Consider the following 25,577-nt stretch of genomic DNA (forward strand, 5'->3'; position numbering starts at 1 on the left):
GAAGAAGAAGAAGAAAACTATTAAAATATATAAAAAGATGATGAAAACATTAAAAGTCGTTTTTCCTGATTTCATCATTTCATAGTTAGTTTTAATAAATCAGAATCCGTATCGGTAACGATATTAGTATTAGCATAGATATTGGTATTGATATCAGAATCAGTATTGGTATCAGTATCAGTATCAGTATTGGTATCAGTATCAGTATTGGTATCAGTATCAGTATCAATATCAGAATCAGTATTGGTATCAGTATCAGTATCAGTATTGGTATCAGTATCAGTATTGGTATCAGTATCAGTATCAATATCAGAATCAGTATTGGTATCAGTATCAGTATCAGTATTGGTATCAGTATCAGTATCAGTATTGGTATCAGTATCAGTATCAATATCAGGATCAGTATTGGTATCAGTATCAGTATTGGTATCAGTATCAGTATCAATATCAGAATCAGTATTGGTATCAGTATCAGTATCAGTATTGGTATCAGTATCAGTATTGGTATCAGTATCAGTATCAGTATCAGTATCAGTATTGGTATCAGTATCAGTATTGGTATCAGTATCAGTATCAATATCAGGATCAGTATCAGAATCAGTATCAATATCAGTATTGGTATCAGTATCAGTATTGGTATCAGTATCATTATCAGTATTGGTATCAGTATCAGTATTGGTATCAGTATCAGTATCAGTATCAGTATCAGTATCAATATCAGTGTCAGTATCAGTATCAATATCAGTATTGGTATCAGTATTGGTATCAGTATCAGTATCAATATCAGTATTGGTATCAGTATCAGTATTGGTATCAGTATCAGTATCAATATCAGTCTTGGGATCAGTATCAGTATTGGTATCAGTATCAATATCAGTATCAATATCAGTATTGGTATCAGTATCAGTATTGGTATCAGTATCAGTATCAGTATCAGTATCAGTATCAGTATTGGTATCAGTATCAGTATTGGTATCAGTATCAGTATCGGTATCAGTATCGGTATCAGTATTGGTATCAGTATCAGTATCAGTATCAGTATTGGTATCAGTATCAGTATTGGTGTCAGTATTAATATCAGTATTGGTATCGGCATCAGTATCGGTATCAGTATCAGTATCAGTATCAGTATCGGTATCAGTATCGGTATCAGTATCAGTATTGGTATCGGTATCAGTATCGGTATCAGTGTGTCTCTGTCCTTCCAGCAGAGCAAATCAACAGTTTGTCCTCACATGAAGTCACGTTGGACTGAAGGAGACACAGAATCAGACTATATGACTCTTTCTCCTTCTCCTCCTCCTCCTCCTCCTCCTCCTCCTCCTCCTCCTCCTCCACCTCCTCCTCCTCCTCCTCCTCCTGCTCCTCCTCCTCCTGCTCCTCCTCCTCCTGCTCCTCCTCCACCTCCTCCTCCTCCTACTCCTCCACCTCCTCCACCTCCTCCACCTCCTCCTCCTGCTCCTCCTGCTCCTCCTCTACTCTCCTTTCCCCCCCAGGTCTCTGCTCCTGGCTCTCAGTTTGTTCAGTTGGGACTCGGCCATGTCGGCTCTCTCCTCCACCTCCTCCAGTTCGTGCTGCACCTTCCGGAATTTGGCCAAATGGACGCCGGTCTGCTCCTCCTGCAGGAGCGGCACCGGGTTATTCTGGGAGCATGACCTCCTACCTCCCCCCACCTCCTCCCCCCACCTCCTCCCCATGTGTTGGACTCACCGCCTCCTCACACTGCCGTTTGTACACCTTCACTTTCAGCTGCAGGTTGTTGACCAGATCCTGCAGACGGACCGAGTTCTTCTTCTCCTCCTCCAACTGGAAGACAAGAGAACGTCTGTGTTGCTCTGGAGCAACTCCACTGAGGAAGAGGCTCTATAATCTGGTGTTAGAGGAGGAAGATGCTCTATAATCTGGTGTTAGAGGAGGAAGATGCTCTATAATCTGGTGTTAGAGGAGGAAGATGCTCTATAATCTGGTGTTAGAGGAGGAAGAGGCTCTATAATCTGGTGTTAGAGGAGGAAGATGCTCTATATCAGTGATTCCCAACCGGGGGTACACGGACCCCTAGGGGTACGCGAGGGTATTGCAGGGGGTACGCAGAAAGATTATAAATTAGCCTACAGTATCCACACACAAAAAAAAAAATTATGCTCTATTATATTGTATTATATCATGAATTTTAGTAAGGCCATACGTTTATTTTCCATGAGTAGCAGTTCGTCCACAGTGATTGTAACACTACAATGCACATAATATGAAAAGACTATAAAGTGGCGCGCTTTAAAAAAAAAAAAAAAAAAAAAAGGTTCACGTTCTTGCTGCGGGCGCGCACGATTCGCGAAGCTAGCTAACTCTAGCTGCATACCGACTGTAAACATGGATGCATGGCTAGGCAGGAGTAAGCGTCCAGCTACCGCTACGGCTACCGCTACCGCTACCACTACTGCTACCGTCGCCTCGGACGCAGGCACAGGGGAGCCCAGTGAAAAAAGGAATTATGAAAGACTTATGAAAGACAAGCAAGCGCAAGTGTCTCATTAAAAGGTATGTTTTTACACTCACAATAATTGTTTTATTTAAATGAGCAGTTGGATAGATAGAAAGACAAAGGGTTAAATATAAGTACACATTAAGGCGAATAATCACACACGAGAGAGGGGGTACTTTTCACATGGAAACCAGCTCAAGGGGTACACTGGTCAAAAAAGGTTGGGAACCACTGCTCTATATAGTGGATTAGAGGAGGAAGATGCTCTGGGAGTAGATCAAAGGGAGGCGGTTCTTACCTGGTAGGTGAGCTCTTTGATCTTCCTCTCATACTTTCTCGCTCCCTTCATGGCTTCACTGCTCCGTTTCTGCTCCGAGTCCATTTCTCCTTCCAGGTCGCGGACCTGCAACACTTTGGTTTGAACTTAATCCCTCCTCCTCCTCCTCCTCCCCCTCCTCCTCCACCTCCTCCTCCTGCTCCTCCTCCTACTCCTCCTCCTCCTCCTCCTCCTCCTCTCACCCTGGCCTCCAGCTTCTGCAGCTGCTTCTTCCCTCCCTTCATGGCGAGGTTCTCCGCCTCGTCCAGGCGGTGCTGCAGGTCCTTCACCGTGGCCTCCAGGTTCTTCTTCATCCTCTCCAGGTGAGCGCTGGTGTCCTGCTCCTTCCTCAGCTCCTCCGCCATCATGGCCGCCTGCGGACGCACAGCCGGTCACGTGGCCATGCGGGGGGGGGGGGGGGGGGCGGGGGGGCGGAGGGGGCGGGGCCAGCTGGGTGACGGGACTCACGTCCACGATGGCCTTCTTGGCCTTCTCGTCGGCGTTCCTCGCCTCCTGCGCCGAGTCCTCCGCCTCCGCCTGCAGCTGGGCCAAGTCGCCGTCCATCTTCTTCTTGCCGTTCAGGAGGCTGGCGTTCTGCGTGAACGACGCCGCAGTTCAGCCACAACCCGTCCCGACGTGAGGGCGCGCCCCCCCTGCAGGTAGACCGTGGTACTTCACCTGAGAGAGCAGCAGCTGGATCCTCTCGCCGACCCCCGTCAGCTCCTGCTCCGCCAGCCTGCGGCCGCGCTCCGCCTGCTCCAGCGCCGCCCGGACCTCCTCGTTCTCCGCCGCCGTCAGGTTGCTGCGGCGCTCCGCGATGGCCAGCTCCTCCTTCAGGTCCTCCTGGCAGTGCAGGGCCTCGTCCAGGTGGACCTGGGCCTCCTGGAGCGCCGGGTCACGAGGTCAGAGGAGGAAGCGGTTGGAATGGCGGCGCGGCGCCCACCCACCTTAAGCTGCGCCTGCAGGTTCCTCAGCTGCCTGGTGGCCTCGGACGCCTGGCGGTGGGCGTGGCCCAGCTGGACCTCCATCTCGTTGACGTCGCCCTCCATTTTCCTCTTCACCCGGACGGCGTCGTTGCGGCTGCGCGTCTCGGCGTCCAGCGTGCTCTGCAGCGTGTCGACGGTCCTCTGGTGGCTCCTCTTCAGCTGCTCCGTCTCCTCATCCCGCTCCGCCGCACGCCGCTCCACGTCGCCCTTCACCTGGCTGAGCTCCAGCTGCAGGTGCAGCAGCCGCGCCTCCTCCTGCTCCAGGGACGACTGCAGCGACACACCTGGGGTCAGAGGCTGACGCCCCCACAGTCCCCCGTCCCCCCCGCAACCCCCTCCATCCCCCCGCAGGCCCTCCATCCCTCCGTCCCCCCGCAACCCCTCCATCCCTCCGTCCCCCCGCAACCCCCTCCATCCCCCCGCAGCCCCTCCATCCCTCCGTCCCCCCGCAACCCCCTCCGTCCCTCCCGCAACCCCCTCCATCCCCCCGCAGTCCCCTGTCCCCCCGCAACCCCCTCCATCCCCCCGCAGCCCCTCCATCCCTCCGTCCCCCCGCAGCCCCTCCATCCCTCCGTCCCTCCCGCAACCCCCTCCATCCCCCCGCAGCCCCTCCATCCCTCCGTCCCCCCGCAGCCCCTCCATCCCTCCGTCCCCCCGCAACCCCCTCCATCCCCCCGCAGCCCCTCCATCCCTCCGTCCCCCCGCAGCCCCTCCATCCCTCCGTCCCCCCGCAACCCCCTCCATCCCCCCGCAGCCCCTCCATCCCTCCGTCCCCCTGCAACCCCTCCATCCCTCCATCCCCCCGCAACGCCTCCATCCCTCCATCCCCCCGCAACCCCTCCATCCCTCCGTCCCCCCACAGCCCCTCCATCCCTCCGTCCCTCCCGCAACCCCCTCTATCCCCCCGCAGCCCCTCCATCCCTCCGTCCCCCCGCAGCCCCTCCATCCCTCCGTCCCCCCGCAACCCCTCCATCCCTCCGTCCCCCGCAACCCCTCCATCCTTCCGTCCCCCCGCAACCCCCTCCATCCCCCCCGCAACTCCCTGCAGCCCCCCATCCCCACAGCCCCTCCGTCCCCTCCGTCCCCCCCGTGCCCCCCATCCCCCCCTTCCCCCCGTCCCCCCTTCCCCCCGTCCCCCCCGTCCCGACCCACCGCCGCTGCAGCAACTGAGACGTCAGACGTTATGATGAAAATGATGAGAAAACTTGTTGGAAATGTAAAACAATGTAGTCAAATTGATGGAAAACTGAATAAAAAACTCTTGTAAAATATGATGAGAATGTCGCCCATGATGAGACGAGACCCTGTGATATCAGAAAGGATGAGAAATGGTGAGAAGAAGTAAAAAAAAAAGCAGAAGAAACTGAGATGTTGAAAGACGATGAGAAAATGTAAATGAGTTTGGAAGACAAGACGTGACGAAGAAAGGTCATGATATCAAGGGAATTGATGAGAATTGATGGGCAGGCTTGATGAGAGTTGGTGAGAAATGACCTCGGCCTCCTCCAGCGCCCCCTGGGTCTCCCTCCGGTCCTGCTCCGCCTGCTTGGCAGCTCTGTCCAGCTCGAGGACGGTCCTAGCAGACTGACCCAGCTGCTCGCCGAGGTCGGACATTTCCTCTGAAACCAGCAGACGAGACGTTCCAGCCATGAAACACAAAGGAAAGTATTAAGAGTCCCTGAAGCCGGGTCTTACGCTGCAGGTTCTTGTTCTCTCGCTTCAGGTGCTCCAGGTGGTCCAGGGCCTCTTCGTACGAGTTCTTCAGCTTGAAGAGTTGTGTGCTCAGGCCCCGGGCCTCCCTCTGGGAACCCTCCAGCTCCGCCTGGCTCTCCTCAGACTTCTGCCTCCACTCGGCCACGACCTGGCGGCAGAGGAGACGCTGTGGCCGCTGCGGCGTTGAGGAAGGAGCTCGGAGGCGGAGGACCGCACCTTGTCGAAGTTCTTCTGCTTCCGGTCCAGACCGGCGTTGGCGGCGTTGGAGCGCTCCAGCTCCGCCGTCAGGTCCTCCGCCTCGGCCTGCAGCCGCTGCTTGGTCTTGTCCAGCGACGCACACTTGACGTCTTGTCCAGCGACGCACACTTGACGTTGGCGGCCTCCGTCATCTCCTCCGAGTCCTGCAGGCGCTGCGCCAGCTTCTTCCTGCACACCAAACTCAGTCGGTCGCGGGAAATCCAACATGGCCGCCGACGTAGGGAAACAGCGCGTGCGGCTCCTCACTTGGCCTCCTCCAGCTCCTCGGTGCGCTGGATGGCGTCCGTCTCGTACTTGTTCCTCCACAGCGCCACCTCGGCGTTGGCCTTGGAGAGGCAGCGCTGCAGCTCGGGCCTTGGCCTCCTGCTCCTCCTCGTACTGCTCCCGCAGGAGGTCGCAGTCGTGACGGGACGACTGCAGCCCATGAGCCAGGGCGTTCTTACTCTGCCAACCGTGCACACACACACAACCATCAGCTATGGATTCTCTGAGTTCTCCGTTTGCAGGACTCACAGAACTCCTCTGCTGATCTGGCCCCGCCCACATCCTGAAGTCTCCACCCTCCTGCATCAGTCCTTTTCCTTCTTTTTTGTTTTATGCTCTTGTTTAGAACGTGCTTCTCAGGTTCCTTTAGTTCCTCAATGATTTCTTGTTGGAAGGTGTTTGGATCGATAACTGTAGGTGTAACTGTACCCCACAGTTAGCCGCTAACCGCTAGTGCTCACCGCTAACAGGACTAGCATAAACTTTAAACTCCATGTGATTTTCAAATGAGCCTGTATTTCATTTTTAATCTCCGGGGTTGGCCTGCTCTGAGGCGTAGATGTTCTAGATGGCTCCAACATGAGCAAGGGACTGCTATGCTATCGCTATGCTATCGCTATGCTACCGCTATGATTGACAGTTCCTGTGGCTAATCAACACGCGTCAGTCAAAATCTCTCCTGTCGTCTCGCCAGAGGAAGTTTTGGTTTGAAGAAGGATCAGAAGCATTTCCTCCTTTGATCTTTTTTTCCCTACTAAATGTAAAGGATGTATTTAAATACAATCTAAAGCAGACTTGAGAATATCAGCTGGAGGATAGAGGATGTTCCTCTCAGACCTTAACTTCCTCGTCCAGGAGCCTCTTCAGCTCCTCCACCTGTTGGCTGCCGCCGCTCGGGACCTGCCGAGCTGAGACAGGAGGACGTCCTTCTCCTCCAGCAGGCGGGACAGTTCACCTGTTCACCACCACCACAGGGGGTCAGGGGTCAGGAGGTCAGGAGGTGAGGGGGGTCAGGAGGTCAGGGGGTCAGGAGGTCAGGAGGTGAGGGGGTCAGGAGGTGGGGTGAGGGGGTCAGGAGGTCAGGAGGTCAGGAGGTGAGGAGGTCAGGAGGTGAGGGGGTCAGGAGGTCAGGAGGTCAGGAGGTGAGGAGGTCAGGAGGTGAGGGGGTCAGGAGGTCAGGAGGTGAGGGGGTCAGGAGGTCAGGAGGTCAGGAGGTGAGGGGGGTCAGGGGGTCAGGAGGTCAGGAGGTCAGGAGGTGAGGGGGTCAGGAGGTGAGGGGGTCAGGGGGTCAGGAGGTCAGGAGGTCAGGGGGTGAGGGGGTCAGGAGGTCAGGGGATCAGGAGGTCAGGAGGTCAGGGGGTCAGGAGGTCAGGAGGTGAGGGGGTCAGGAGGTCAGGAGGTCAGGGGGTCAGGGGGTCAGGAGGTCAGGGGGTCAGGGGGTCAGGAGGTCAGGAGGGGCGTCACCGACGTCTTCCTCACCGTTCTCGGTCTGCAGCCGAGCGCCGAGCGCGACGTGGTCGCTCAGAGAGCGCTGGGCCTCGTCGGCTTTGATCTTGTACTCGTTCATCTGGTCGTCCAGGGTCCTGGTCTGCTTCTCCAGGTGAGCCTGGAACACCAGGGGGCCTGTTAGTCCAGCTAACGGTTCAGACCTCCCCCTCTCCCTCTCTCTCCCTCTCTCTCCCTCTCTCTCCCTCCCTCTCTGATCGTCACCTTGCTCTTCAGGACGCTCTCCACGTTGCTCGCCATGTCGTCGACCTCCATCTTCAGCTCGCTCTTCTCCTTCTCCAGCTTCTGCTTCACCCTCTGCAGGTTGTCGATCTGCTCTCCGAGCTCCGCCGTGCAGTCGGCCTGCTTCTTGCGCAGCGCGGCGGTCGTGGCGTCGTGCTGCAGCGTGGACTCCTCCAGGTCGCGCCGCAGCTTCAGGAACTCCGCCTCGCGCTTCTTGTTCATCTCCAGCTGGGCGGCGGTGGCGCCGCCGGCCTCCTCCAGCCGCTCGCTGATCTCCTCCAGCTCCCGGGCCAGGTCGGACCGCTGCTTCTCCACCTTGGCCCGGGCCGAGCGCTCCGCCTCCATCTCCTCCTCCAGCTCCTCGGTGCGGGCCTGCGGGGGAGGGGGGCGGACACCGCGTGGTCGTTACGTTCTGCGGGGCGGCCATTTTGAAACCCGTGTGGCGGTGGACTGGCCTGCAGCTCTTTGATCTTCTTGTGCAGCTGCGTGCTGAGCGCCTGCTCCGCCTCCATCCGGCCCTGCAGGCCGCCGGCCTCAAAGTCCTTCCTGGGAAACCATGGGAGACACTTTTAGCACCTTGTGTCTGAAAAACGTGAAATAATCCAAAACATTACAAATCAGGACGAATAAAGAGCAAATGAAACGAGGACAGGTTTTGTTCGGCCCCAGCAGAGAATCAGAGAATTCACTGATTCTTCACATTCAAGACGGAGTTCAGACATCAAACCTCCCTGTTGAAACTGGATTCAGGAAATTTAAGGAATAAAATTGTGAGATCGTGTTTGAACGTCTGTGACAGAACCAGTTAGAACGTCGGTGTTCTCTGCTGCGTGTGTGTGTGTGTGTGGTTTCATTACTAAAACTAACAACAGCACCAACTAGTGGTCCAAAATGGAAGCTGCATTAGTTTCAGTGTTTCTTGATGCAGCTGCTGTCGCTGTCAGAAGCCCGACGTCCCCCCGATGTGTCCTACTTCCTGAGCCTGTCCTCCGCCTGCTGCATCTGGTTCTCCAGGTCCATGACGGTTTCCTGGCAGAGCTTCAAGTCGCCCTCCAGCTTGCGTCGGTTCCGGTCCAGCTCCGCCCGGCTCCGCCTCTCCTGCTCCAGCCCCGCCTCCAGCTGAGGACAGCCTGGCGTCAGTCCAGCTCAGGAAGCACACCGGGCGGATCGGGGTGGGCGGTGAACTCACGTCCTCCACCTGCTGCTCCAGCTTGGTCTTCGTCTTCATCAGACCGTTGACCTTGTCCTCCTCGGCCTGGAGGTCGTCCAGCGTCTGCTGGTGCACCTCCTGCAGGGCCTTGGCCTCCTTGGAGGACTTCAGCAGAGCCTCTTCCAGGGACGTCAGCTCCTCCAGCAGATTCTTCACCTGGAGGACATTCACTCTGTCACTGTCTTCACTAGGAGGACATTCACTCTGTCACTGTCTTCACCTGGAGGACATTCACTCTGTCACTGTCTTCACTAGGAGGACATTCACTCTGTCACTGTCTTCACCTAGAGGACATTCACTCTGTCACTGTCTTCACCTAGAGGACATTCACTCTGTCACTGTCTTCACCTGGAGGACATTCACTCTGTCACTGTCTTCACTAGGAGGACATTCACTCTGTCACTGTCTTCACCTGGAGGACATTCAGTCTGTCACTGTCTTCACCTGGAGGACATTCACTCTGTCACTGTCTTCACCTGGAGGACATTCACTCTGTCACTGTCTTCACCTGGAGGACATTCACTCTGTCACTGTCTTCACCTAGAGGACATTCACTCTGTCACTGTCTTCACCTGGAGGACATTCACTCTGTCACTGTCTTCACCTGGAGGACATTCACTCTGTCACTGTCTTCACCTAGAGGACATTCACTCTGTCACTGTCTTCACCTGGAGGACATTCACTCTGTCACTGTCTTCACTAGGAGGACATTCACTCTGTCACTGTCTTCACCTGGAGGACATTCAGTCTGTCACTGTCTTCACTAGGAGGACATTCACTCTGTCACTGTCTTCACTAGGAGGACATTCACTGTGTCACTGTCTTCACCTGGAGGACATTCACTCTGTCACTGTCTTCACCTGGAGGACATTCACTCTGTCACTGTCTTCACTAGGAGGACATTCACTCTGTCACTGTCTTCACCTGGAGGACATTCACTCTGTCACTGTCTTCACCTGGAGGACATTCACTCTGTCACTGTCTTCACCTAGAGGACATTCACTCTGTCACTGTCTTCACCTGGAGGACATTCACTCTGTCACTGTCTTCACTAGGAGGACATTCACTCTGTCACTGTCTTCACCTGGAGGACATTCAGTCTGTCACTGTCTTCACCTGGAGGACATTCAGTCTGTCACTGTCTTCACTAGGAGGACATTCACTCTGTCACTGTCTTCACTAGGAGGACATTCACTGTGTCACTGTCTTCACCTGGAGGACATTCACTCTGTCACTGTCTTCACCTGGAGGACATTCACTCTGTCACTGTCTTCACTAGGAGGACATTCACTCTGTCACTGTCTTCACTAGGAGGACATTCACTCTGTCACTGTCTTCACCTGGAGGACATTCAGTCTGTCACTGTCTTCACCTGGAGGACATTCAGTCTGTCACTGTCTTCACCTGGAGGACATTCACTCTGTCACTGTCTTCACCTGGAGGACATTCACTCTGTCACTGTCTTCACCTGGAGGACATTCACTCTGTCACTGTCTTCACCTAGAGGACATTCACTCTGTCACTGTCTTCACCTGGAGGACATTCACTCTGTCACTGTCTTCACCTGGAGGACATTCACTCTGTCACTGTCTTCACCTAGAGGACATTCACTCTGTCACTGTCTTCACCTGGAGGACATTCACTCTGTCACTGTCTTCACTAGGAGGACATTCACTCTGTCACTGTCTTCACCTGGAGGACATTCAGTCTGTCACTGTCTTCACTAGGAGGACATTCACTCTGTCACTGTCTTCACTAGGAGGACATTCACTGTGTCACTGTCTTCACCTGGAGGACATTCACTCTGTCACTGTCTTCACCTGGAGGACATTCACTCTGTCACTGTCTTCACTAGGAGGACATTCACTCTGTCACTGTCTTCACCTGGAGGACATTCACTCTGTCACTGTCTTCACCTGGAGGACATTCACTCTGTCACTGTCTTCACCTAGAGGACATTCACTCTGTCACTGTCTTCACCTGGAGGACATTCACTCTGTCACTGTCTTCACTAGGAGGACATTCACTCTGTCACTGTCTTCACCTGGAGGACATTCAGTCTGTCACTGTCTTCACCTGGAGGACATTCAGTCTGTCACTGTCTTCACTAGGAGGACATTCACTCTGTCACTGTCTTCACTAGGAGGACATTCACTGTGTCACTGTCTTCACCTGGAGGACATTCACTCTGTCACTGTCTTCACCTGGAGGACATTCACTCTGTCACTGTCTTCACTAGGAGGACATTCACTCTGTCACTGTCTTCACTAGGAGGACATTCACTCTGTCACTGTCTTCACCTGGAGGACATTCAGTCTGTCACTGTCTTCACCTGGAGGACATTCAGTCTGTCACTGTCTTCACCTGGAGGACATTCACTCTGTCACTGTCTTCACCTGGAGGACATTCACTCTGTCACTGTCTTCACCTAGAGGACATTCACTCTGTCACTGTCTTCACCTGGAGGACATTCACTCTGTCACTGTCTTCACCTGGAGGACATTCACTCTGTCACTGTCTTCACCTAGAGGACATTCACTCTGTCACTGTCTTCACTAGGAGGACATTCACTCTGTCACTGTCTTCACCTGGAGGACATTCAGTCTGTCACTGTCTTCACTAGGAGGACATTCACTCTGTCACTGTCTTCACTAGGAGGACATTCACTGTGTCACTGTCTTCACCTGGAGGACATTCACTCTGTCACTGTCTTCACCTGGAGGACATTCACTCTGTCACTGTCTTCACTAGGAGGACATTCACTCTGTCACTGTCTTCACCTGGAGGACATTCACTCTGTCACTGTCTTCACCTGGAGGACATTCACTCTGTCACTGTCTTCACCTAGAGGACATTCACTCTGTCACTGTCTTCACCTGGAGGACATTCACTCTGTCACTGTCTTCACCAGGAGGACATTCACTCTGTCACTGTCTTCACCTGGAGGACATTCAGTCTGTCACTGTCTTCACTAGGAGGACATTCACTCTGTCACTGTCTTCACTAGGAGGACATTCACTGTGTCACTGTCTTCACCTGGAGGACATTCACTCTGTCACTGTCTTCACCTGGAGGACATTCACTCTGTCACTGTCTTCACTAGGAGGACATTCACTCTGTCACTGTCTTCACCTGGAGGACATTCAGTCTGTCACTGTCTTCACCTGGAGGACATTCAGTCTGTCACTGTCTTCACCTGGAGGACATTCACTCTGTCACTGTCTTCACTAGGAGGACATTCAGTCTGTCACTGTCTTCACTAGGAGGACATTCACTCTGTCACTGTCTTCACTAGGAGGACATTCACTGTGTCACTGTCTTCACCTGGAGGACATTCACTCTGTCACTGTCTTCACCTGGAGGACATTCACTCTGTCACTGTCTTCACTAGGAGGACATTCACTCTGTCACTGTCTTCACCTGGAGGACATTCAGTCTGTCACTGTCTTCACCTGGAGGACATTCAGTCTGTCACTGTCTTCACCTGGAGGACATTCACTCTGTCACTGTCTTCACCTGGAGGACATTCACTCTGTCACTGTCTTCACTAGGAGGACATTCACTCTGTCACTGTCTTCACCTGGAGGACATTCAGTCTGTCACTGTCTTCACTAGGAGGACATTCAGTCTGTCACTGTCTTCACCTGGAGGACATTCACTCTGTCACTGTCTTCACCTGGAGGACATTCACTCTGTCACTGTCTTCACTAGGAGGACATTCACTCTGTCACTGTCTTCACCTGGAGGACATTCACTCTGTCACTGTCTCGCTTCACTGAGCTGCTTTATACCGGCATGGTGACGTCCAACCAACTGACCAACCGACCGACCACAGTGTGTGTGTGTGTGTGTGTGTGTGTGTGTGTGTGTGTGTGTGTGTGTGTGTGTGTGTGTGTGTGTGTGTGTGTGTGTGTGTGTGTGTGTGTGTGTGTGTGTGTGTGTGTGTGTGTGTGTGAGAGCGTGGTTCCAGTCCTCCGTCACCTTGTTCTCCGTGGCGTACTTCTCCTTCTCCACCTTGGCGACGGTGCTCTCCAGGTCGTCGATGTCTCGTTTCAGCTCGGAGCACTCGTCCTCCAGCTTCCTCTTCCTGGCCGTGAGCTCGGCGTTGATCTCCTCCTCCTCCTCCATCCTCTCGGAGAACTCCTTCACCTTGGCCTCCAGGTGGATCTTGCTCTTGATCAGACCGTCACACCTGTCCTCGGCGTCGCCCAGGTTCTCCCTCTCCTGTTCAGGAAAACATCCTCATTGAGCCACAAAGGTTCTGTTTTATCCTTGAACATCTTGGGAAAACCTTCAAATCCCATGTTTTCTTGACGTTCCCACTTTTCCAGTGCAGAAGTTTGAAGCACGGTTAATATTGACGTCAGCTCGTTCTATTTTTACTTCCACATGCTGAATCAATACCCTGCCCTCTCGTCTCCCCTCGGTATCGATCCGCCACTTTCTCAATTGCGAAACGATCAAAACAGAAGCTTTGATCTGTTTTGATCTGTTTTGATCTGTTTTGACCGTCCGACGGAATCGATGCGTCTGGAGCGCCGCGAGTCGACGCACCGCCTGGATCTGCAGGAACAGGTCGTTCTTCTCCTGCACCAGCATCACCATCTTCTCCTCCAGCTCCTTCCTCCGGGCCTCCGACTTGGCGAACTCCTCCTTGAGCCGGGCGAACTCCTCCCTCATGGTCTGGATCTCCTTCTCCGCCTCGGCGCTGCGCAGCAGAGGCTTGATCTTGAAGAAGAGCCTCATCCAGGGCCAGTTCTTCACGTTCATGAAGGAGCGGATGTTGTACTGGATGATGAAGACGCCCTCCCTGCAGGGGGCCACGCCTCTGTGTTAGCTTATCATTACCGCTATAATACCTCAATAATAACTACGTCATTAATGAGTTCATAATCGTCAACCGTTTCTTCAGCATGTCCTTCTGCCTCAGCCTGGTGACGTAGCCTCGGGCCACCGCCTGCATCCGGGTCATCAGCACCGCCAGGCGCTCGTCCCTCATCTCCTCCAGGAGGCCCAGCAGCCCGGCCTTGAAAAACACCTGGCGGCCATGAAATCAGGTGACATCAGTGAAATCTCAAACCACTGCTGGCTTTCATTCTTTTTTTCAAGAGTCTCTGGAATCTGTGGGAAAATCTGTTATAAAGAGGAAAAAACCCCGGCTCGGAAACGACTTTCCCAGAAATGTGCGTGTTCAGCAGATGTGATGAAAGGACCTTGGTGTATCCGAAGCGGTACTGCAGGTGATCCACGTCGATGGAGGACAGCAGCTTCTCCGACGCCTTCTTGCTGTCGATGAACTGGCCCTCGGGGACGGCGCTGGCGTTCAGGATCCGGTACCTGCAACGAGCTGGACTTGAAGCAGCGGTGAACTCCCGAAGCGGCGGCGAGCGGCGGCGCCACACCTCTGCTTGAAGTCCCCGTACAGGATCCTGCTGGGGAACCCCTTTCGGCAGATGCGGATCCCTTCCAGCACGCCGTTGCAGCGCAGCTGGTGCAGAACCCGGTGGTGGTCCATGGATCCTGCAGAACCATCTCACATTGAGGTCAACCACGTCTTCCACGTCGGCGACCTGCCTGCTGAGGCCGTCTCACCGGGGGTCTTGGTCTCGTTCGGGATGATGCAGCGGACGAAGTGCGGGTGTGTGGATCTCAGGTTGGCCATCAGCTTGTTCAGGTTCTCCTGCAGACACGTTCAGACCTGCTCACCTCGGCTGTTTGTCTTTAACAGCTAGTAAATACCTGATGCAAGGAATACTTGTTCTGCATGTCAAGACACAAGAGGTTTTAAATGTTAACAATTCACTTTAAAGTTCCAATATTTCGTTAATTAAGCGGAAAGAGCTCAGTTGGAGTTTTAAAAGAGAAACACCAGAGAACGTGAGAAATAAAGAGAATGTAAAGAAAATGAAATGGCCCAAATGTCGTGCAAACAGAACGCGATGGTCGTGGTCTGGGTGTCAGTTTACAGAACAACATTTCTCTTAGTCATGGACCGGCGGCTCCCAAGGTGCAACTTGATGAAAGTGACTGGAAACGGGGGAAAACACAACTTTTCTGAAACGCTGCGTAAACAAAGCCTAATGTTTCCCTTCATTCCAGACATTCGCCTCCAGAACTTGAAGAATTCATGGATTTGACCAAGAAGCTCACGCCGGACGCGTCACGTTGGTTCTTTACCCTGAAAAGTGCCGACACCGTCTGGAAGGACGAGCCCTTCTTCTTCCACGTCTTCTTGCTTCCATCTGCAGAGATGAACGGCGTCAGTGAGGAAGTCGGATAAACATGGGATCGTTACCCTAACCCTAACCCTAAACTTAACCCGAGCCTTAACCTAACCTAACCCTAGCCCCAACCCTAGCCCTAACCTATCCCTAGCTCTAGCCTAACCTAACCCTAACCCTAACTCTACCCTAAATCTAGCCCTAACCTAACCTAACCCTAGCCCTAACCCTAGCCCTAACCTAACCCTAGCTCTATCCCCAACTCTAACTCTAACCCTAACCTTTGCCCTAGACCTAGACCTAGCCCTAACCTAACCTAACCCTAGCTCTATCCCCAACTCTAACCCTAACCCTAACCTTTTCCCTAGACCTAGACCTAACCTAACCTAACCTAACCCTAGCCCTAACCTAACCCTAGCCTAACCTAACCCTAGCCCTAACCTAACCTAACCCTAGCCCTAACCTAGCCTAACCTAACCCTAGCCCTAACCTAACCTAACCTAACCTAACCTAACTCTAGCCCTAACCTAACCTAACCTAGCCCTAGCCCTAACCTAACCTAACCTAACTCTAGCCCTAACCTAACCTAACCTAACCCTAGCCCTAACCTAACCTAACCCTAGCCCTAGCCCTAACCTAACCTAACCTAACTCTAGCCCTAACCTAACCTAACCTAACCCTAGCCCTAACCTAACCTAACCTAACCCTAGCCCTAACCTAACCTAACCCTAGCCCTGACCGCTGGTGTGGTTCACTGACCGTCGGCGGAGGCGTAGGTGGCGAAGAGCAGCGACAGCAGCCTGACGGAGGACTTCTGGTAGAGCTGCACCACGGTGTCGTTCAGAGGGTCTTTGTTCTTCTCCAGCCAGCCGCTGAGGTTGTAGTCCACCGTGCCGGCGTAGTGCACCAGGGAGAAGTGGGCCTCCGTCTTCCCTTTGGACGGTTTGGGCTTCTGGAAGATGCTGGTCTTGCCCACATGCTGGTCGTACAGCTTGTTCTTGAAGGAGCCGTCCGTGGCCTTGGGGAACATGCACTCCTCCTCCAGGATGGAGAAGATTCCCATCGGCTGGAGGACCAGGGAGGACGTGAAGCTCAGAGCGTCGGCGAGGCCACGTCCTCGGCGGCGCCACCTACCTTCTCGATGAGCTCGATGCAGGCGGCCAGGTCCATCCCGAAGTCGATGAACTCCCAGGCGATGCCTTCCTTCTTGTACTCTTCCTGCTCCAGCACGAACATGTGGTGGTTGAAGAACTGCTGCAGCTTCTCGTTGGTGAAGTTGATGCAGAGCTGCTCCAGACTGTTCATCTGAATTCAACGGTTCAACCGGAGGTCAAGGTGCTGCCAAAGTGGCGTCCGAAACCTCACTAGACATGCACATCTTTTATTTTTAATGATTATTTTGGTGCCGCCTGAACAACAGAGGAAGGTTTTCTTTAAGGGTTAATACGACTCCCCACAGGAGCCTTGATGAATAATGAATGAATGAACGATCGTGTCATGATTACTTCTGTTCACCTCGAATATTTCAAACCCTGCGATGTCCAGGACGCCGATGAAATGCTGCCTGGGCAGCTTGGTGTCCAGCTGCTGGTTGATCCTGGTCACCATCCAGAGGAACAGCTTCTCGTACACGGCCTTGGACAGGGCGCCCACGGCGTTGTTCACCTGGCGTCACACGTCCAGTTGACCTCCAGCTACAGGTGACCGAGGCTTCGGGGGAAGGAAGTGTGCGTACCTGCTGAGGAGTTTGACCTTTGGTGACGTACTCGTTCCCCACTTTGACTCGAGGGTAGCACAGCGCCTTCAGCAGGTCGGCCGAGTTCAGACCCATCAGGTAGGCGACTTTGTCCGCCACTGCGGGAGACGTGACCCGTTAAACCGGCTCGCCAGAGTCTGTCCGCCGGGCGACGCCACAAAACATCACAACACCCCAGAAGACAGACGCTAACATTGGTTTTCTATCAGTTACACTGCTGCAGCAAGACGTCGTGAAGCAAGTCTGACTCGAACAGCAGGGGGCGGTTGAGAGATTCAGCAATTCGCTGGCTGCTACGCTGCTGTGCTGCTAGCTGCTGCACTGCTAGCTGCTGCACTGCTGCACTGCTGCACTGCTAGCTGCTGCACTGCTATGCTGCTGCACTGCTGCACTGCTGCACTGCTGTGCTGCTAGCTGCTGCACTGCTAGCTGCTGCACTGCTATGCTGCTAGCTGCTGCACTGCTGCACTGCTACGCTGCTAGCTGCCATGCTGCTACGCTGCCACGCTGCTACACTGCCACACTGTTAGCTGCCATGCTGCTACGCTGCAACGCTGTTAGCTGCCATGCTGCTACGCTGCAACGCTGTTAGCTGCCACGCTGCTAGCTGCCATGCTGCCACGCTGTTAGCTGCCATGCTGCTACGCTGCAACGCTGTTAGCTGCCATGCTGCCACGCTGTTAGCTGCCATGCTGCTACGCTGCAAATTGTAGAAAGTCACTTTGTCGACAAATAACAGAGGAAAGAAAAGTTTTTTTCTGTTAAAAACAGCGCAAGGCCTCCAGTAGCTCCCTGGTGGTCTAGTGGTTAGGATTCGGCGCTCTCACCGCCGGGCCCGGGTTCGATTCCCGGTCAGGGAATCCAAGTACTTACATATATATAATACCAGTAAATTGCAGATTTTTTCAACAAACACAGTGGTGACCCGTCAGTAACAGGTCCGGGGGGGTCCAGCTGTATGGGTCGGGGTGTTGATGGTCCGGGGTGGTCGGGGTGTTTATGGTCCGGGGTGGTCGGGGTGTTTATGGTCCGGGGTGGTCGGGGTGTTTATGGTCCGGGGTGGTCCAGCTGTATGGGTCGGGGTGTTGATGGTCCGGGGTGGTCGGGGTGTTTATGGTCCCTGGTGGTCGGGGTGTTGATGGTCCGGGGTGGTCCAGCTGTATGGGTCGGGGTGTTGATGGTCCCTGGTGGTCGGGGTGTTGATGGTCCGGGGTGGTCCAGCTGTATGGGTCGGGGTGTTGATGGTCCGGGGTGGTCCAGCTGTATGGGTCGGGGTGTTGGTGGTCGGGGTGTTGATGGTCCCTGGTGGTCGGGGTGTTTATGGTCCGGGGTGGTCCAGCTGTATGGGTCGGGGTGTTGCTGGTCCGGGGTGGTCGGGGTGTTGCTGGTCCGGGGTGGTCGGGGTGTTTATGGTCCGGGGTGGTCCAGCTGTATGGGTCGGGGTGTTGGTGGTCGGGGTGTTGCTGGTCCGGGGGGGTCGGGGTGTTGGTGGTCGGGGTGTTGATGGTCCGGGGTGGTCGGGGTGTTGCTGGTCCAGACCTCACCCTCGGTGCCGTCCGGCTCCGCCTGCTCCTCCCGCTGCTTCTGCTTGAACTTCATGTTGCCGTTGTGCATGACGGCGCCCGTCAGCTTGTAGATGCCCAGCTTCTCCTCCAGGTTGAAGCCCAGGATGTCGATGGCGTTCTGAGGAACACAAGCGAGCGTCAGAGCGGCGTGGCGCTCGGGGGGGACGGAGGAGGCGGGTTGGGCTCACGTCGGTGGCCAGCAGCTCCTCGGCGTCGTCGATGCTCCGCACGGTGACTTCCCCCTGGCTGATGGACGGGTAGTCGTACGGGTTGCTGGTGATCAGCAGCAGCTCTGGCAGGAAACACACTTCAGGGACTCACGTCCACAACGGTCAAACAGCTGCAGGGATTTTCTTTCTTTCTTCTCACCGATTAACTCCGGCTTCTTGTTGGACATGACCTGGTAGAAGATGTGGTAGCTCCGCTCCGCCAGCAGCTGGAACGTCACTCGGGACTTTTCCAGAAGGTCTGAGAGGAAACGGAAGTGGAACAGACTCAGACTGTCGTGTACAAGAGGGTCGCTGGTTTTCTGGGACATAAATGTTTCTAATAATGAAGACAATTACAAATCCATCCCAACTTACAAGTTTCAATATCAGCCGATGCCAACTTCCCCTTTGTTCCAAAGTGGATGCGAATGAACTTTCCCTGAAAAAGTTCAAACGTATTAATTAAAACTCTAAAGTCATTTAATGAAGTCACAGAAAGCTGAAACTGATTGTGGATATTCTGGGGAATGTGAGCAAACATTCATCCATCCATCCATCCATCCATCCATTCATCCATTCATCCATTCATCAAACAAGATTCATGTTTACACATTAAAAGTTGTGTTTTTATTGAGTCTGGTCACTGTCGTACAAACACCCACAAAACGCAATTGAAAACATTGTTGTGTGAATGTGGTGTCCATGATTGCTCCAGCTGCGTCTCATTTCCTCCTCATGTGTCCATTTCTCAGTCTCATGATGCTTTCATGTAACTGCGACAAGGGAAAATGCATATTTCACTGATGTTCAGATTTAATTTAATTTAATTTAATTTAATTTAATTTAATTTAATTTAATTTAATTTAATTTAATTTAATTTAATTTAATTTAATTTAATTTAATTTAATTTAATTTAATTTAATTTAATTTAATTTAATTTAATTTAATTTAATTTAATTTAATTTAGAAAGGAAGAACCAGGAATTCTGGTTAAAAGTACATTGACGTCTGTCACACTGTTTCCTGATAAAGTCGTTCTCATGAAGGGGAGACAGACTCTGATCACAATAATTCAGCACAGTGTATTAAATATGAACAAACCCAGACAGACTGTGATCTTTTCCGTCAGATTCTGATTTAGACTCACGAAGCGAGACGAGTTGTCGTTCCTGACGGTCTTGGCGTTCCCGAAGGCCTCCAGCAGCGGGTTGGCCTGGATGATCTGGTCCTCCAGGTTCCCCTGAACAAACAACATGGCCGCACAGCAAACGCCACATTTCACCCGTCAGACTGTCTGAGCAGCAGATTAACTCAGTGTCACATTCACGATCATTAATTCACTGGACAGTTTGTATTCAACGTTTCCAGCTCCTCCTTGATCCTCCATTAGAACATTGATCCTAGCAGCTGCATCCACAATCTGCTGTGTCTGTGTGAGCTGGACTGGCTCCGCCCATCTATGGGAGGAGGAGGAAGTACTTCCTCTTGTGGCGCCATGTGCCGGAGCAGAGCTACCTGATTGTGGGAGGAGTCAAAGGGGAGGAGCCTCCCTTGATTGTGATTGGCTGAACCCCCGATGACGTCATATAGGGTCTGATTTCTGATTGGCTGCTTGGAGCAACACACTTTTTAAAACCTGGAACAACCAGGGAGAGAGAGGACACACTGTCTTCTGGGACGTCTGTCCTGGTCTGGAGACGGTCAGTACTGCTAGAGGAGACGGTCAGTACTGCTGGAGGAGACGGTCAGTACTGCTAGAGGAGACGGTCAATACTGCTGGAGGAGACGGTCAGTACTGCTGGAGGAGACGGTCAGTACTGCTAGAGGAGACGTCAGTACTACTGGAGGAGACGTCAGTACTGCTGGAGGAGACGGTCAGTACTGCAGGAGGAGACGGTCAGTACTACTGGAGGAGACGTCAGTACTGCTAGAGGAGACGGTCAGTACTGCTAGAGGAGACGTCAGTACTGCTGGAGGAGACGTCAGTACTACTGGAGGAGACGGTCAGTACTGCAGGAGGAGACGGTCAGTACTGCTAGAGGAGACGTCAGTACTGCAGGAGGAGACGGTCAGTACTGCTAGAGGAGACGGTCAGTACTGCTAGAGGAGACGTCAGTACTGCAGGAGGAGACGGTCAGTACTGCTAGAGGAGACGGTCAGTACTGCTAGAGGAGACGTCAGTACTGCTAGAGGAGACGTCAGTACTGCAGGAGGAGACGGTCAGTACTGCTAGAGGAGACGGTCAGTACTGCTAGAGGAGACGGTCAGTACTGCTAGAGGAGACGTCAGTACTGCTAGAGGAGACGGTCAGTACTGCTGGAGGAGACGTCAGTACTGCTAGAGGAGACGTCAGTACTGCTGGAGGACCTTCAGGAGGTGAATCTTGCATCATAATGACCCTTTGAAATGTGTTTCTCCGTCAAGGGACAGAATATATGTGATGAAAAAATCACATTTTTGCAAAAGCAAACAATCGTTAGAGAAAATAACTGCAGTCACAGGATGAGGACGACCTGCTGCACTGGAGGACAGTGGAGGACAGTGGAGGGCACTGGAGGACAGTGGAGGACAGTGGAGGGCAGTGGAGGATGTGGAGGACAGTGGAGGACAGTGGACAGTGGACAGTGGAGGACAGAGGACAGTGGAGGACAGAGGACAGTGGAGGACAGTGGAGGACAGAGGACAGTGGACAGTGGAGGACAGTGGAGGACAGAGAACAGTGGAGGACAGTGGACAGTGGAGGACAGTGGACAGTGGAGGACAGAGGACAGTGGAGGACAGTGGAGGACAGAGGACAGTGGAGGACAGTGGACAGTGGAGGACAGAGAACAGTGGAGGACAGTGGACAGTGGAGGACAGAGGACAATGGAGGACAGTGGAGGACAGAGGACAGTGGAGGACAGAGGACAGTGGAGGACAGAGGACAGTGGACAGTGGAGGACAGTGGAGGACAGTGGAGGACAGAGAACAGTGGAGGACAGTGGACAGTGGAGGACAGAGGACAGTGGACAGTGGAGGACAGTGGACAATGGAGGACAGTGGAGGACAGAGGACAGTGGAGGACAGCAGCTGAGGCCTAGATCCCAGTGGTGTTCCAGCAGAAGTGTGTGTTTGACCCTTGACCTGCTCCTTCTTGCTGGAGTCTCCGAACGAGGCGATGGTGGCGAAGTACTGGATCACCCTCTTGGTGTTCACCGTCTTCCCGGCACCAGATTCTCCACTGGAGGGGAAACAAAGGAAAACAAACAAAGGTAAACAGTAAACATCAGAAGACCTTGGATCCTAGCGTGTGAATGTGACACACATGAGGAACGTCGGAGCTTTGAAGATAAAGTGACTGGAGCTTTGATCTACTCACGTGATCAGGATGGACTGATTCTCTCGGTCTGAAACACAAACGTTCCAAGTTCTGATTCACTTTGTGGAACACGTTTACTCTTTTCACATTTCTGATCCAAACAGTCCGTAGAGATGAGCCATAAACACGTTTTATAACCATACGCTTAATTCAATCAGTTCACATAGAATAGAACAGAACAGAACAGAACAGAACAGAATAGAATAGAATGAAATAGAATAAAATAAGATAAAATGACTTTATTAATTCTAGATGGAAATTCTTTAAATCCCTTGTTTGAGTTTCAGCCACATTGAGTTTTCTTTTCATGAATGTATTTAAACATCAGGAGAGAAAACTAGCAGTCGGAGCCAGAATGACTAATGACTGTTTTAATTCTCGTGATTCTGAAGAGCAGAATTCTCTGTAGTCCCACAGACGAACAGCGTCCGGGGCCAGAAGGGGGCGTGGCCGACCTGTGAGCATGTACTGGTAGGCGTTGTCCGAGATGGAGAAGATGTGCGGGGGGGCTTCCTGCCTCTTCTTGCCCCGGTACCCGGCCACCACCTCGGGGTTGTAGACCGGCAGCCACTTGTAGGGGTTGACGGTGACGCAGAAGAGGCCGGAGTAGGTCTGCAGGAGGAGACAGGCCGTCAGTGGAGGAGCGGCGGCGGCGGCGGCGGCGGTGAAAGGCGAGAGGAGACGTTACGTAGATCATCCAGGCGGCGTAGCGCTCCTTCAGGTTGAAGAGCACGGCCGGCTCGTGGAGGTGCGTCAGCAGCGCCATGTCCTCCAGCTTGTCGAACTTGGGCGGGTTCATGGGCCGGAGGTCGTCGGCGTCCACGGTCACGACCTGGAACGGTTCCACAAACATCCGTGACAAAGGAGAAGCAAGGCGAGGACGGCACAATGAACCACGCTCACCTTTCCCCCCTCCACCTCCACCGTGACCTTTGACCCCTCCAGGCCCTTGATTTTGCCTTTGACGTACTCCTGCTTGGCGTCGGGCACGAACACGGAGGTCTTGGCGTCGAAGGGCACGTTCTGGGCGGCGATGCGCTCCCGTTCGGACTTGCGGAGGTACGGCGCCGCCACACCGAACATTTCCATCTCTGCGTCGCTCATTTGGTGGAGGACGACGGACAAACCCGGTCTGGAGTTCCTACGGACACGACTTCTGCAGCGTCTCGGAGCTTTGGGATGAAACGACCCCTGGAAACCGACGTCGGCCTTTATAGGCGGCGGCTAGCGGCGCGGCTCCTCCTATATTTGGAGATGTGGCTCCTCGGAACGGTCAAGTATGTCCATTTTGTATGTGAAACTGTCTATGTATAGCCGTATTGTGTCACTTTCAAGTGGTTTCAATTGTGATGCTGCAGACGGACCATTTAAAAAGCAATGAATGCTAAAGACGACAGATTACAGGCTTACGGGCGCCGCGCCGCGCGGCACCAATCACTTTCTGGGATCAGGGAAGATTAGGTCTGTTAGGGCGTTCCTCAAATTCTGGCATCGGCTGTCTGCATGCACACACACACACACACACACAGACACACACACACACACACACACACACACACACACACACACACACACACACACACACACACACACACACACACACACACACACACACACACACACCAGGGCTGATGATCAACGTCCAACACAAACTCTGACATTTATTTAGAAACGGTGTTTGATGCAAAGTTTCTGGTCTCTTCGCGGTGATGTAAAGGAGTCCCTACATGATGTAAAGGAGTCCCTAAATGATGTAAAGGATTCCCTACATGATGTAAAGGAGTCCCTACATGATGTAAAGGATTCCCTACATGATGTAAAGGAGTCCCTACATGATGTAAAGGAGTCCCTACATGATGTAAAGGAGTCCCTAAATGATGTAAAGGATTCCCTACATGATGTAAAGGACTCCCTACATGATGTGAAGGAGTCCCTAAATGATGTAAAGGATTCCCTACATGATGTAAAGGAGTCCCTAAATGATGTAAAGGATTCCCTACATGATGTAAAGGACTCCCTACATGATGTGAAGGAGTCCCTAAATGATGTAAAGGATTCCCTACATGATGTAAAGGAGTCCCTACATGATGTAAAGGACTCCCTACATGATGTAAAGGACTCCCTACATGATGTAAAGGACTCCCTACATGATTCTTCTCAGTCAATGAGCATCTGGAGAAAAAGCAACATGCAGACTGTTTGTAGAAACACCTTTGACACAAGAGATCAAAGCAACTTCAAAGTGTCTTCCAGTGAAGGACTCCAGCTCTTGGGACATACATGGACATACAGAACCACCAGTTCATGTCTCTCCACATTCCACCGTCTGACAGAACCCCCCCCCCCCCCCCGCTGCAGGACGGGGTGCCGGGACACTGATTCAGAATACAAGTCCACCGTATTTCCATGTGTTACAGGGAACCAGGAGACTCTTCCCCTGATCAGCCCTGGAAAAGTCTGCAAAGCCTCCAAGGCTTTTCAAAACTCGTCCAGGAAATGTACCGATTGTCCAAAACAACATGAAACAATCTGATGGAAAACCAGACCTTTAACATGCTTCATGTCAGATTCCAAGAGTCCACCACTTTTCTACTAGGGGCCCGGGACCGGTACTGGTACTGGTACTGGTAATGGTCCGGGGCCCGGGGGTTGGGGACCAGTACTGGTTAGACCAGGAGGTCTGGCCCCGCTGCTCAGACACCCTAATTACTCCTGATCCCAAAACCCACGAATGTCACTGCAAGGTCTTTGAACAGCTGGGATTATAATTGGCTCTGTGGAGACGAGCCCCACCCCCACCCCCACCCCCACCCTGACCCTCACCCGAGGGTGGAGTGGAGGAGAAGCAGCTGCTGGAGCAGGAGAAAGACCCTGGCTTTGGAAAACTGATCCCAGGACGGGATGAGGAGGTCGACGTTGGACCGATGTGGTTCAGTAGGTGGGGCTCTTGGCATGTTGGTCACCATGGAAACCAAAGGATCACAAGGTGATTGATCCTCCACTGCTCCCATCGTCTGTCATCACGGCCGTTTGATTCATGTTGTCACTGTTTGACACTGATGAACACACATTTTACAAATGTCCATGTGACCCCCCCCCCCCCCTAACCTTTGACCCTAACCACTGACCAGGGTAATGATGTCACTGCATCATGTGACATATCAGAAGACAGGAGGTTTAGTGTTGGTTTGACATCAATCGGATGAAAACTGACTGCGACATTTGACCTTTGACCTTTGACCCAATCATGGAACCATCCTGGAAAACAAATCATCCCGAAAAATTTCATGCAATTCAGATGATGTCTTTGTGTCCATGGCAACAGACGTTGATCTCCTTTGATCTCCATGAGGTGCCTCTCTCATCCACTTTGTATGGGACTTTTTTTTCTCCACTTTTTTGGGGATTATTCAGAAACGGTTAAATATTAACGTCCATAAAACAAATCGACTGGTTCTTGGAAGACGACAAATCCTCCCTGAAGATTTTGTGCAATTTGGGTAATGGCTTTGGC

At 52.9% G+C, this 25,577-nt stretch overlaps 1 pseudogene across 1 annotated transcript; it reads right to left on the minus strand.

Annotated features, from left to right (window-relative positions):
- Positions 1-1,475: 1,475 nt before the first annotated feature.
- Positions 1,476-23,167, minus strand: LOC308140991 (myosin-1-like; annotated as a pseudogene). Its single transcript has 38 exons — positions 22,967-23,167; positions 22,752-22,895; positions 22,519-22,675; positions 22,064-22,091; positions 21,829-21,925; positions 19,853-19,945; positions 19,081-19,144; positions 18,866-18,964; positions 18,685-18,788; positions 18,476-18,614; positions 16,911-17,029; positions 16,691-16,840; positions 16,310-16,480; positions 15,935-16,241; positions 15,132-15,196; positions 14,547-14,634; positions 14,357-14,474; positions 14,168-14,291; positions 13,856-13,992; positions 13,509-13,764; positions 12,936-13,178; positions 8,934-9,110; positions 8,718-8,863; positions 8,200-8,290; positions 7,727-8,116; positions 7,496-7,622; positions 6,854-6,971; positions 5,999-6,196; positions 5,711-5,920; positions 5,477-5,642; positions 5,276-5,400; positions 3,743-4,051; positions 3,474-3,677; positions 3,264-3,389; positions 2,999-3,169; positions 2,778-2,882; positions 1,711-1,806; positions 1,476-1,619 (listed from the first exon to the last, which is right to left on the minus strand). The product of its transcript is annotated as a myosin-1-like (transcript).
- Positions 23,168-25,577: the final 2,410 nt, after the last annotated feature.

The sequence above is a fragment of the Blennius ocellaris genome (genome assembly GCF_963422515.1).
Source record: "Blennius ocellaris genome assembly, chromosome: 16".
In the NCBI taxonomy this organism is placed as follows: Eukaryota; Metazoa; Chordata; class Actinopteri; order Blenniiformes; family Blenniidae; genus Blennius; species Blennius ocellaris.